At 54.1% G+C, this 12,321-nt stretch overlaps 2 non-coding genes across 2 annotated transcripts; both read right to left on the bottom strand.

Annotated features, from left to right (window-relative positions):
* Positions 1 to 6,289: 6,289 nt before the first annotated feature.
* Positions 6,290 to 6,444, bottom strand: LOC124608206. The gene has a single exon (XR_006978896.1). It is a non-coding gene; the product is annotated as a 5.8S ribosomal RNA (ribosomal RNA).
* A 351-nt stretch (positions 6,445 to 6,795) lies between these two features.
* On the bottom strand, positions 6,796 to 8,705 carry LOC124608894. Its single transcript, XR_006979446.1, has one exon. It is a non-coding gene; the product is annotated as a small subunit ribosomal RNA (ribosomal RNA).
* Between the last annotated feature and the right edge of the window lie 3,616 nt (positions 8,706 to 12,321).

The raw sequence follows: 12,321 nt of genomic DNA, 5'->3' as shown, positions 1-12,321 counted from the left end.
GATGTCATCTGGGAGTAATGTGTCCAACAGCAATCTTGCTGTTTCTTCCCAATTATTGGTCGTGTCACCATCCCCAGCACGCAGCGTAGTCAGCATCATGGGCGATCTAATTTTTTCTCGAACGATTTTGTAGGGAACTCCCCAAGGGTCTGTTCCCAGCTGATCGTTCACAAATCTTTCCCAGGATTGGCGCCTTGTAATGTCCAACTGATCCTTGCATCTCTGCTTCAGACGACGATAAATACGCAGGTGGTATTGTCGTTCGTCGTGGGCAAAGCTCCTTTGGTAGTTGCTACGCGCCCTTCTGACCGATCGTTTAAGCACAGTCAATTCAGGGGTCCACGGGGTGGACTCCCTGCAGATGTATCTCGCTATTCGAGGTACAGATAGTGTGATGGCTGTTTGCACGGAGCTCACAAGCTCCTCCACAGCTTCATCAATATTACCTATGTCCTCCCCGAACTCAGGAGGACTGAACACCTGCACGAGTCGGTCCCAGTCTGTCCGAGCATAGTTGTACCGTTCCACCCACTCACCTGGCACATTCGCGATGGTCGACGCTATTTCAAATGTAATACAGTTGTGATCACTGACAGTTAGATGTTCTCTTACTTGCCAGTTATGGACGTGGGGTGCTGCCCTCTCGCTTGCTAGTGTGACATCAATATTTGATGTTGCACCCGCCCTCCCTGAGTAGGTCGGGGGGTACCCAGGCAAGTTTAGCACATGCATGTGCGTTTCCATTATCAAATCAACAAGCTCCGCACCCCTACCGTCCTGTACATCACTGTGCCAGAGTGGGGACTTAGCATTAGCATCAAGAGCTACAATTATAGCCTGCCCGGCTAAAACTCTTAGTATCCAATTCAGCTGATCAAGATAAATCTTGATGTCATGTCTGAATTGGCAGTAGACGTTTACAACGTACATACTGTAAGACAGCAAATTAACTTGTACAACTATAATATGCTCAGTACAGAACTGATTTAATATCGTAGTTTTAATAGTTTTGTTCAATACTATAATTGCACTCATAGGGTTCCCACCCGAGGAAACCACCTGTGCTGTTGCGGGAAAACCAGGGACTCGACTCGCACAGGAGTTCGGTTCTTGTATCAGAAGAATATCTATTCCTTCTTGTTCCGCTACCTTCCATAGCTCATGTGCAACCATCTGGCTGCGCATGGCATTGACTTGTACCACTTTAAATTTCGCCGTAATCTGTTCTTTGAATAAGTCTATCTAGGAACATTCGGTGGGTTGGACAATCTTTTGGTCCACCACACTTACGGCCCCGTTTCTTACATGGTACACATGTCGCTGCTCTGTCCTTATTAGGACAATCTTTCCTAATAAGTCCAGCCAGGCCACAGTGGGCACATATGATATTCGGTTCCGTACAATACTTATTGGTATGGTTTATGTCCTGGCATTTTGTACAACGTGGTACTGCCAGGTAATCTTTAATATTCAGTGCTGAGTAGCCGACGTACAGCCGGCCAGCCCGCGTTAATACTTTCCATAAGTTTGGTGAAACCTCCACAACATGATGTACAGTCAGCTTTCCTCGAGGCCCTACTTTAAAACGGAGCTTGAACTCTTCATCAAACTCGTTTCTAGTCATTGAGACGTCAAAATTTTGCGTATATATCGCATCAAGTAGGCTGTCCGCTGACATAAATGTAGGTACATCATATAAACTCATAAGTGGACGACGCTTTCGTGGAGGTTCACACCTAACTTTCTCGCTTAGTTGTTTATTACCTAAGATCTTTTGGCTATCCTCTGGCGAGGCCGTCTCGACTATCAGCACATTCTTAGAGGTACGGACACTGTTGATCCTGATTTTATCCTTCTTTGGATCAACACACTTTTCAAAAGCTGTCTTAGCTGCTTTGATGTCTTCGCCAGGTTTAGGTTTTATAAAAACCGTGGGTGCTGCTTTTTTCATGTTCTGTTCAATTGTCTCTTTTGCTGTTGGCGCCTTGGCCACTGGGGCTTTGGCAACCGCTGCATACGTCCGAGTAGGCTGACTTCTAATCCTTTTATTTTCTTTTTCTAGTTCCGATATTCTCCCCTCTAATTGGGAGTGAACAATTGCCCAATTTGCAATGAAGTCTCTAATCTGGTTAATCGCACCATTACTAATCTTTCCATTTTTGACACTCGAGTCCAGCAATTTCAAAAATTTCGAGTGTCGCTCAGCAACCGTCAAATTCACCTCGATTTCCGTTCCGGAAGCATCTAGCACATTACCACTCTCTTGATTATCAGCCATTATCGTATTCAAAGAGAGTGAAAGATGGAGGCCCGTCTCTTGCCCCGGACCGGCCTCTCTGGCATGGGGGGAGGCTACATGCAGCTCGCTCACCGGTCACGCCCCTTGACCAAGAGCTGTCAATAACTGAGCTGCCAGGTTTAGCACGCCGTGGGTACAGCGCACTAGTCCTCTTCAACAACCACACCACTACAGTTTTCACCCGCTCCCCTATCGGCGAATGTCACCCGCATTCCGGGAGAGCGGATTCACTCTCCGTCCTTCGCCCCTTACTAGCCCAGGTTCCCACCAGAGGCCAAGGACCCGGTCCTACTCAGGTGCCGGGCAGGTCCCCCAGACGTTCAGAGGTCTGGACCCATCTAACCTAACCGGGGACGTGTCACCACGCCCCGGCTTGGCAGAGCATGCCTCGGAGGCCAAGACACGGCGAGTGACCTTCGCCGACTTGGGGCAGGATCCCACCACAGCAAATGCAGCCATCAGAACCGGTGTACAAGTTGTTCAGCACACCGTCGTGCCCCTGCCCTTCTGTCGCCCGAGGGCTTAACAGCTCCACCTCTAGAAGGCGGCTAAGGGCACTTGAGAAGGAGAGGCTTTTTGAGACGCATCCTTCCCCACACTGCCTTTTACCAACCAAGAGCATGCTCAGCTTGCAGGCCCTGATGGACGGCGTGTTGTAGTAGGCCGCTTTCTCGGAATGACACCAGTCGAGCCGGAGATGGTCTCCGACTACCTGGGCATCGATCACGCGGGCGATGCCGTCTTTAACCGCCACCACGTCAGGCTTGCGGATTCCCTCAGGTGTGCGGAGGTGGGGCTCCACAGAGACATTGAAGCCCCTCTGCGCGAGTCCATGGGCGACATAGCGCACGATCGCCACATGCCGCTTGACCCCGGACCCGTGCGTCCTGAAGCAAGCCTGTAACACGTGGATGGCGGTCTAAGAGAGTCATAGCTACTCCCGCCGTTTACCCGCGCTTGCTTGAATTTCTTCACGTTGACATTCAGAGCACTGGGCAGAAATCACATTGCGTCAACACCCGCTAGGGCCATCGCAATGCTTTGTTTTAATTAGACAGTCGGATTCCCCCAGTCCGTGCCAGTTCTCAGTTGATCGTTGAATGGCGGCCGAAGAGAATCCGCGCACCCGCGCGCGCCCGGAGGAGCACGCTAAGGCGGACGCGGCCTCGCAGCAAGGAAGATCCGTGGGAGGCCAAGGCACGGGACCGAGCTCGGATCCTGCACGCAGGTTGAAGCACCGGGGCGCGAACGCCGCGCAGGCGCGCGCATCCTGCACCGCCGGCCAGCACGAGGCCAACCAACGGCGAGAGCAGACCACGCCCGCGCTAAACGCCCGCACTTACCGGCACCCCTACGGCACTCACCTCGCCCAGGCCTGGCACGTTAGCGCTGACCCACTTCCCGACCAAGCCCGACACGCCCCGATCCTCAGAGCCAATCCTTATCCCGAAGTTACGGATCCAATTTGCCGACTTCCCTTACCTACATTATTCTATCGACTAGAGGCTCTTCACCTTGGAGACCTGCTGCGGATATGGGTACGAACCGGCGCGACACCTCCACGTGGCCCTCTCCCAGATTTTCAAGGTCCGAGGGGAAGATCGGGACACCGCCGCAACTGCGGTGCTCTTCGCGTTCCAAACCCTATCTCCCTGCTAGAGGATTCCAGGGAACTCGAACGCTCATGCAGAAAAGAAAACTCTTCCCCGATCTCCCGACGGCGTCTCCGGGTCCTTTTGGGTTACCCCGACGAGCATCTCTAAAAGAGGGGCCCGACTTGTATCGGTTCCGCTGCCGAGTTCCGGAATAGGAACCGGATTCCCTTTCGCCCAACGGGGGCCAGCACAAAGTGCATCATGCTATGACGGCCCCCATCAACATCGGATTTCTCCTAGGGCTTAGGATCGACTGACTCGTGCGCAACGGCTGTTCACACGAAACCCTTCTCCGCGTCAGCCCTCCAGGGCCTCGCTGGAGTATTTGCTACTACCACCAAGATCTGCACCGACGGCGGCTCCAGGCAGGCTCACGCCCAGACCCTTCTGCGCCCACCGCCGCGACCCTCCTACTCGTCAGGGCTTCGCGGCCGGCCGCAAGGACCGGCCATGACTGCCAGACTGACGGCCGAGTATAGGCACGACGCTTCAGCGCCATCCATTTTCAGGGCTAGTTGCTTCGGCAGGTGAGTTGTTACACACTCCTTAGCGGATTCCGACTTCCATGGCCACCGTCCTGCTGTCTTAAGCAACCAACGCCTTTCATGGTTTCCCATGAGCGTCGATTCGGGCGCCTTAACTCGGCGTTTGGTTCATCCCACAGCGCCAGTTCTGCTTACCAAAAGTGGCCCACTTGGCACTCCGATCCGAGTCGTTTGCTCGCGGCTTCAGCATATCAAGCAAGCCGGAGATCTCACCCATTTAAAGTTTGAGAATAGGTTGAGGTCGTTTCGGCCCCAAGGCCTCTAATCATTCGCTTTACCGGATGAGACTCGTACGAGCACCAGCTATCCTGAGGGAAACTTCGGAGGGAACCAGCTACTAGATGGTTCGATTAGTCTTTCGCCCCTATACCCAGCTCCGACGATCGATTTGCACGTCAGAATCGCTACGGACCTCCATCAGGGTTTCCCCTGACTTCGTCCTGGCCAGGCATAGTTCACCATCTTTCGGGTCCCAACGTGTACGCTCTAGGTGCGCCTCACCTCGCAATGAGGACGAGACGCCCCGGGAGTGTGGAGGCCGCCGCCCCGTGAAGGGCGGGGAAGCCCCATCCTCCCTCGGCCCGCGCAAGGCGAGACCTTCACTTTCATTACGCCTTTAGGTTTCGTACAGCCCAATGACTCGCGCACATGTTAGACTCCTTGGTCCGTGTTTCAAGACGGGTCGTGAAATTGTCCAAAGCTGAAGCGCCGCTGACGGGAGCGATTATTCCGCCCGAGAGCATCCCGAGCCAACAGCGGCGCGGGTCCGGGGCCGGGCCAGGTAGGTCCGTCATCCGGAAAGAACCGCGCGCGCTTGCCGGGAGCCCGAGCGCCCAAAGGGGCGAATCGACTCCTCCAGATATACCGCCGGGCAGCCAGCCAGGACACCGGGGCTCTGCCCAACAGACGCGAACCGAGGCCCGCGGAAGGACAGGCTGCGCACCCGGGCCGTAGGCCGGCACCCAGCGGGTCGCGACGTCCTACTAGGGGAGAAGTGCGGCCCACCGCACACCGGAACGGCCCCACCCCGCGGCGAGTGGAAAGGCAGCCGGACACGACCCCGCCGCGGATTGCTCCGCGCGGGCGGCCGGCCCCATCTGCCGAGGGCGGAGGCCAGTGGCCGGATGGGCGTGAATCTCACCCGTTCGACCTTTCGGACTTCTCACGTTTACCCCAGAACGGTTTCACGTACTTTTGAACTCTCTCTTCAAAGTTCTTTTCAACTTTCCCTCACGGTACTTGTTCGCTATCGGTCTCGTGGTCATATTTAGTCTCAGATGGAGTTTACCACCCACTTGGAGCTGCACTCTCAAGCAACCCGACTCGAAGGAGAGGTCCCGCCGACGCTCGCACCGGCCGCTACGGGCCTGGCACCCTCTACGGGCCGTGGCCTCATTCAAGTTGGACTTCGGCTCGGCGCGAGGCGTCGGGGTAGTGGACCCTCCCAAACACCACATGCCACGACAGGCGGCAGCCTGCGGGGTTCGGTGCTGGACTCTTCCCTGTTCGCTCGCCGCTACTGGGGGAATCCTTGTTAGTTTCTTTTCCTCCGCTTAGTAATATGCTTAAATTCAGCAGGTAGTCTCACCTGCTCTGAGGTCGTTGTACGAGGTGTCGCACGCCACACCGCCAGCCGGCTGTGCACTCTACCGCGTAAGAACCGGTATGCGAACCGCCAGGCGACGGGCGGGCATCGCACGTTTAAGGAGGCGCGGCCGGCCCCACAGGCGGCCGCGACGCTCCCAGGTCTGCGAAGCGGGGCAAACGCCGCGCGCTTCAGTATACGTAGCCGACCCTCAGCCAGACGTGGCCCGGGAACGGAATCCATGGACCGCAATGTGCGTTCGAAACGTCGATGTTCATGTGTCCTGCAGTTCACATGTCGACGCGCAATTTGCTGCGTTCTTCATCGACCCACGAGCCGAGTGATCCACCGTCCTGGGTGATCTTTTCTTAGTTTCCACTGTCTCTTTCAAGACAGTTGCATAGGCGGGACGTAGGCGTGTGGCGGCCCCTGTTCCAGCGTTCTGTGTCCAACGGCCTAACGGCCGATGGGCGTCGTACGGTTCCACACCGGTGCGGACAGGCAGTCGGGCGAAAGTCATTCAAACCCGGCGCCAGGCGCCAGGTGCCGCAGGCCAGCCGCTCCAGCGCTTCAGCGCTCGTACCACACAACATTGGCTTTAGTTTTGAGAAGCACGCGTGGTTCCGCACGCGGCGCACGGCTACTGCGAGCCGTACAGGTAGCGTGTTGCGCGACACGACACGCACATCGAAAGACATGCAGTCTAGTCGGTAATGATCCTTCCGCAGGTTCACCTACGGATACCTTGTTACGACTTTTACTCCCTCTAAATGATCAAGTTTGGTCATCTTTCCGGTAGCATCGGCAACGACAGAGTCAATGCCGCGTACCAGTCCGAAGACCTCACTAAATCATTCAATCGGTAGGAGCGACGGGCGGTGTGTACAAAGGGCAGGGACGTAATCAACGCGAGCTTATGACTCGCGCTTACTGGGAATTCCTCGTTCATGGGGAACAATTGCAAGCCCCAATCCCTAGCACGAAGGAGGTTCAGCGGGTTACCCCGACCTTTCGGCCTAGGAAGACACGCTGATTCCTTCAGTGTAGCGCGCGTGCGGCCCAGAACATCTAAGGGCATCACAGACCTGTTATTGCTCAATCTCGTGCGGCTAGAAGCCGCCTGTCCCTGTAAGAAGAAAAGTAATCGCTGACAGCACGAAGGATGTCACGCGACTAGTTAGCAGGCTAGAGTCTTGTTCGTTATCGGAATTAACCAGACAAATCGCTCCACCAACTAAGAACGGCCATGCACCACCACCCACCGAATCAAGAAAGAGCTATCAATCTGTCAATCCTTCCGGTGTCCGGGCCTGGTGAGGTTTCCCGTGTTGAGTCAAATTAAGCCGCAGGCTCCACTCCTGGTGGTGCCCTTCCGTCAATTGCTTTAAGTTTCAGCTTTGCAACCATACTTCCCCCGGAACCCAAAAGCTTTGGTTTCCCGGAGGCTGCCCGCCGAGTCATCGGAGGAACTGCGGCGGATCGCTGGCTGGCATCGTTTATGGTTAGAACTAGGGCGGTATCTGATCGCCTTCGAACCTCTAACTTTCGTTCTTGATTAATGAAAACATACTTGGCAAATGCTTTCGCTTCTGTTCGTCTTGCGACGATCCAAGAATTTCACCTCTAACGTCGCAATACGAATGCCCCCGCCTGTCCCTATTAATCATTACCTCGGGTTCCGAAAACCAACAAAATAGAACCGAGGTCCTATTCCATTATTCCATGCACACAGTATTCAGGGTGGCTTGCCTGCTTTAAGCACTCTAATTTGTTCAAAGTAAACGTGCCGGCCCACCGAGACACTCACTCAAGAGCACCCTGGTAGGATTGCAACGGGGTCCGCCTCGGCACGCACGAGCACGCACGAGGCGCGTCGCACGCCTTCGGCTCGCCCCACTGGCAGGACGTCCCACGATACATGCCAGTTAAACACCGACGGGCGGTGAACCAACAGCGTGGGACACAAATCCAACTACGAGCTTTTTAACCGCAACAACTTTAATATACGCTATTGGAGCTGGAATTACCGCGGCTGCTGGCACCAGACTTGCCCTCCAATAGATACTCGTTAAAGGATTTAAAGTGTACTCATTCCGATTACGGGGCCTCGGATGAGTCCCGTATCGTTATTTTTCGTCACTACCTCCCCGTGCCGGGAGTGGGTAATTTGCGCGCCTGCTGCCTTCCTTGGATGTGGTAGCCGTTTCTCAGGCTCCCTCTCCGGAATCGAACCCTGATTCCCCGTTACCCGTTACAACCATGGTAGGCGCAGAACCTACCATCGACAGTTGATAAGGCAGACATTTGAAAGATGCGTCGCCGGTACGAGGACCGTGCGATCAGCCCAAAGTTATTCAAAGTCACCAAGGCAAACGGACCGGACGAGCCGACCGATTGGTTTTGATCTAATAAAAGCGTCCCTTCCATCTCTGGTCGGGACTCTGTTTGCATGTATTAGCTCTAGAATTACCACAGTTATCCAAGTAACGTGGGTACGATCTAAGGAACCATAACTGATTTAATGAGCCATTCGCGGTTTTACCTTAATGCGGCTTGTACTGAGACATGCATGGCTTAATCTTTGAGACAAGCATATGACTACTGGCAGGATCAACCAGGGAGCTGCGTCAACTAGAGCTGAGCAGCCGGCCGCCCGGGAGTGTGTCCCGGGGGCCCGCGCGAACACGCAAGCGTCCGCTCAATTATTCTGCAAACAGGAGGAGGCTGAGCTCCCCTGCACAATACACCTCGAAACCCTCTCAGGTCCCGGCGGCGCGCAGCGCCGTCCTAAGTACTTGGTCGGGTTCGAGAGAGGCGCAATCGCCCGGAGTTTGGCGAGTAGACGCTTTAGGTGCGACCACCCGTGCTCCCAACTGAGCTTGCCGCTGCCGACAGAGGCCCGGGAGCATGCTGTCGTGGCATTGCAGGCGGGTGACAACACGCGCCACCTACGGTGACCGGCAGCTCCAACGCCAGCGCCACAGAAGGACAAAAGCCCCACTCGGGTGCCGAAGCGCACTCTCCCAGCACAGCGCACGCGCCAACACGTCCGCACGGCTGCGATACAAACCACCTGCGAGAACCGCAGAGGCGACCGAGCAGCAGACGGCGTCGCGGCGCCGAGCGCCGGGCGGCGGCGCATCCTCAGCGCACACAGTCCTCAATCAGACCAGCACACTGCAGATGTCCACCGCGCTTCGCACCGGGCCCGCGAGGACCTACTTTGGCCGCACGGCGCCGCGTGCAGGGTGCGCCGGCGCGCAGCTGCGCCGCCTGCCGCCTCCGTCGGCCGGCGCGCCTGCCACTGGCCGCCCCCACCAGCCGGCTGTAGCGCGTGCGCCCACGCACCGCGCGGCCAGCACGCCGGGAGGCCCCCCCTCACCGGCCGGGGCCGGTCCCACCCAGCCACCGCCGCGTATCGCTTCACACCCACATGCCATTCAAGTTCGTGGGCATGGTGGGTATCGCTGAAACAACCGGTTGGTAGCTCAACCGATCGTCGCCATCACTGATTCATCTCTAGCGAGAACAACCGCACCACAACGGTTTACCAGTTGTTCATTTGCGTAACGTCACCAGCAAACGTAGGCGTCCATCGCCATTTGCAAATTCAACGATTGTTGCATGCCTGTGTCAGGTGTCACGACACACTATGTCTGCCCACATACACGCAACAACATGTGCACGCTTAGAGAACACGTGGAAGGTCGCCCCCGTACGTATGCGATGTCCATTGCGCGAACGACTGTCAACCGGCCTCTGTCGCATATGTGGAACGCAGTGCACCATGCTATCACGGTGTGTCAGAAGAGACGACTACATCTGACAACACGCGCCACTACATCAACAGACGGCTCATGCTGTTCGCCATCCAGGGCATACCACACTGCAATCCAGCACTTATAGGGAGACGACACGTAGCTGAGTGCACAACATTTGGACCGCATGGTTCGCCGTTGTTGGCGCAGTCGTTGTACGGTCACATGTACCACGATGTATCATTCAGTACATGAGGACCAATGTGCAGTACAGTGTGTGATTTGGACGTACAATATCAGCGGACAGTTGACACAGGCCGTACCACAGCGTAGGCTAAGTGCTTCGCCATGCGAATGCCAATGAACAACTGCAAATGCCAATGAACAACTACGAAGGGCATTGCGCATGTACGTCCTGCTGCCATCCACATTACAGTGTATAGCTGCAAGGTGTTTAACATGAAGCGATACACTGGGGACCGGGCACTGCGAGTAGCAAACTATATTGCGGGGGTTGCAGTTAGGCAACACTACACTAATTTAACGCATCGTATGACAATTACAGAGCAGGTTAAGGCCCAACGTGTGTTGCGTTAAGGCCCAACGTGTGTTAGGTTAAGGCCCAACGTGTGTTGGGTTAAGGCCCAACGTGTGTTGGGTTAAGGCCCAACGTGTGTTGGGTTAAGGCCCAACGTGTGTTGGGTTAAGGCCCAACGTGTGTTGGGTTAAGGCGCAATATAGGTTAGGGTAAGGCGCAATATAGGTTAGGTTAAGGCGCAATATAGGTTAGGTTAAGGCGCAATATAGGTTAGGTTAAGGCGCAATATAGGTTAGGTTAAGGCGCAATATAGGTTAGGTTAAGGCACAATATAGGTTAGGTTAAGGCACAATATATGTTAGGTTAAGGCACAATATAGGTTAGGTTAAGGCACAATATAGGTTAGGTTAAGGTACAATATAGGTTAGGTTAAGGTACAATATAGGTTAGGTTAAGGTACAATATAGGTTAGGTTAAGGTACAATATAGGTTAGGTTAAGGTACAATATAGGTTAGGTTAAGGTACAATGTAGGTTAGGTTAAGGCACAATATAGGTTAGGTTAAGGCACAATATAGGTTAGGTTAAGGTACAATATAGGTTAGGTTAAGGCACAATATAGGTTAGGTTAAGGCACAATATAGGTTAGGTTAAGGCACAATATAGGTTAGGTTAAGGCACAATATAGGTTAGGTTAAGGCACAATATAGGTTAGGTTAAGGCACAATATAGGTTAGGTTAAGGCACGATATAGGTTAGGTTAAGGTACGATATAGGTTAGGTTAAGGTACGATATAGGTTAGGTTAAGGCACGATATAGGTTAGGTTAAGGCACGATATAGGTTAGGTTAAGGCATGATATAGGTTAGGTTAAGGCACGATATAGGTTAGGTTAAGGCACGATATAAGTTAGGTTAAGGCACGATATAGGTTAGGTTAAGGCACAATATAGGTTAGGTTAAGGCACAATATAGGTTAGGTTAAGGCACAATATAGGTTAGGTTAAGGCACGATATAGGTTAGGTTAAGGTACACATTGTTGTAAGGAAAGGTTTAATGGGGGGGGCGGGGGCGGGGGCGGCCGGTTTGTTGATTGTGATTATAGTAAGTGGATGCCTGCGGCATCATCTGATTTGCCACGTCAGGATGCACCTTTGGCTCATGACAGGCGGCGCTCTGATTCCATGCTTGTGGCAGACCTGTGTCTTTCATTCCTGCCATTGTTTGTGTGCTGTGAGAGGAGGCAGTATTGTGATGTTGGGTGCACCCCTGTGTAGGACATGTGTGGGTGTTGGTGGCTTAGCTGAGCAATGGTGGTTGTCGGGAGGGTGTGATATTCTGTTTTCTGCGTGGAGCTCCCAGTCTGGTTATGACAGTGTGGATTGTCTAATGTGGCGGAGAGGATGCACTGGGTGTTGTTCCATACTGGTGCTTACATATTGTCTGTGTGCGTGTTACAGGCAGAGAGTAGTGCGTGATAAGAGTGTGTGGCTGACGTGTGGTTGTGATTGTGAGCAGAGTCTTTCAGCATGTATACGGACAGTTGTATATATTATCTGTATTCTGATGGCTCCATCTATTACTAATCAGCGCCGTGTATACGTTTAATTCGGTTCCAGTCGAAACTGTTGTATCTCTGTACATTACTGACACGGCGGGCGCGCTATGTAGCTACTCGTCTCGGCAGCTTCCACCGGTGTATGGCAAATGATTATAAGCAATGAGTCTAGTCGTCAATACCGATAGTGTGAAGTCACATGTCTGGGGTGGGGGACGCTGCGCCCTTCCGGTGGGTCATGGCCTAGAAAGACTCTCCCCACGCAGGGGGGCTTGGACTGTCATTAGCTCTTCCGAGAAATATACTTGCCGTACGTTTTTGCGACTGCGAGTGCAACGCCCACCGGTACCGACATGGCTGGAGCGCCTCCTAGCTGACCGCTCA

Source organism: Schistocerca americana, chromosome 3 (genome assembly GCF_021461395.2).
Source record: "Schistocerca americana isolate TAMUIC-IGC-003095 chromosome 3, iqSchAmer2.1, whole genome shotgun sequence".
Taxonomy (NCBI): Eukaryota; Metazoa; Arthropoda; class Insecta; order Orthoptera; family Acrididae; genus Schistocerca; species Schistocerca americana.
Note: the sequence above shows the minus strand (reverse complement) of the source record. Positions and strands in the feature narration are given on the sequence as shown.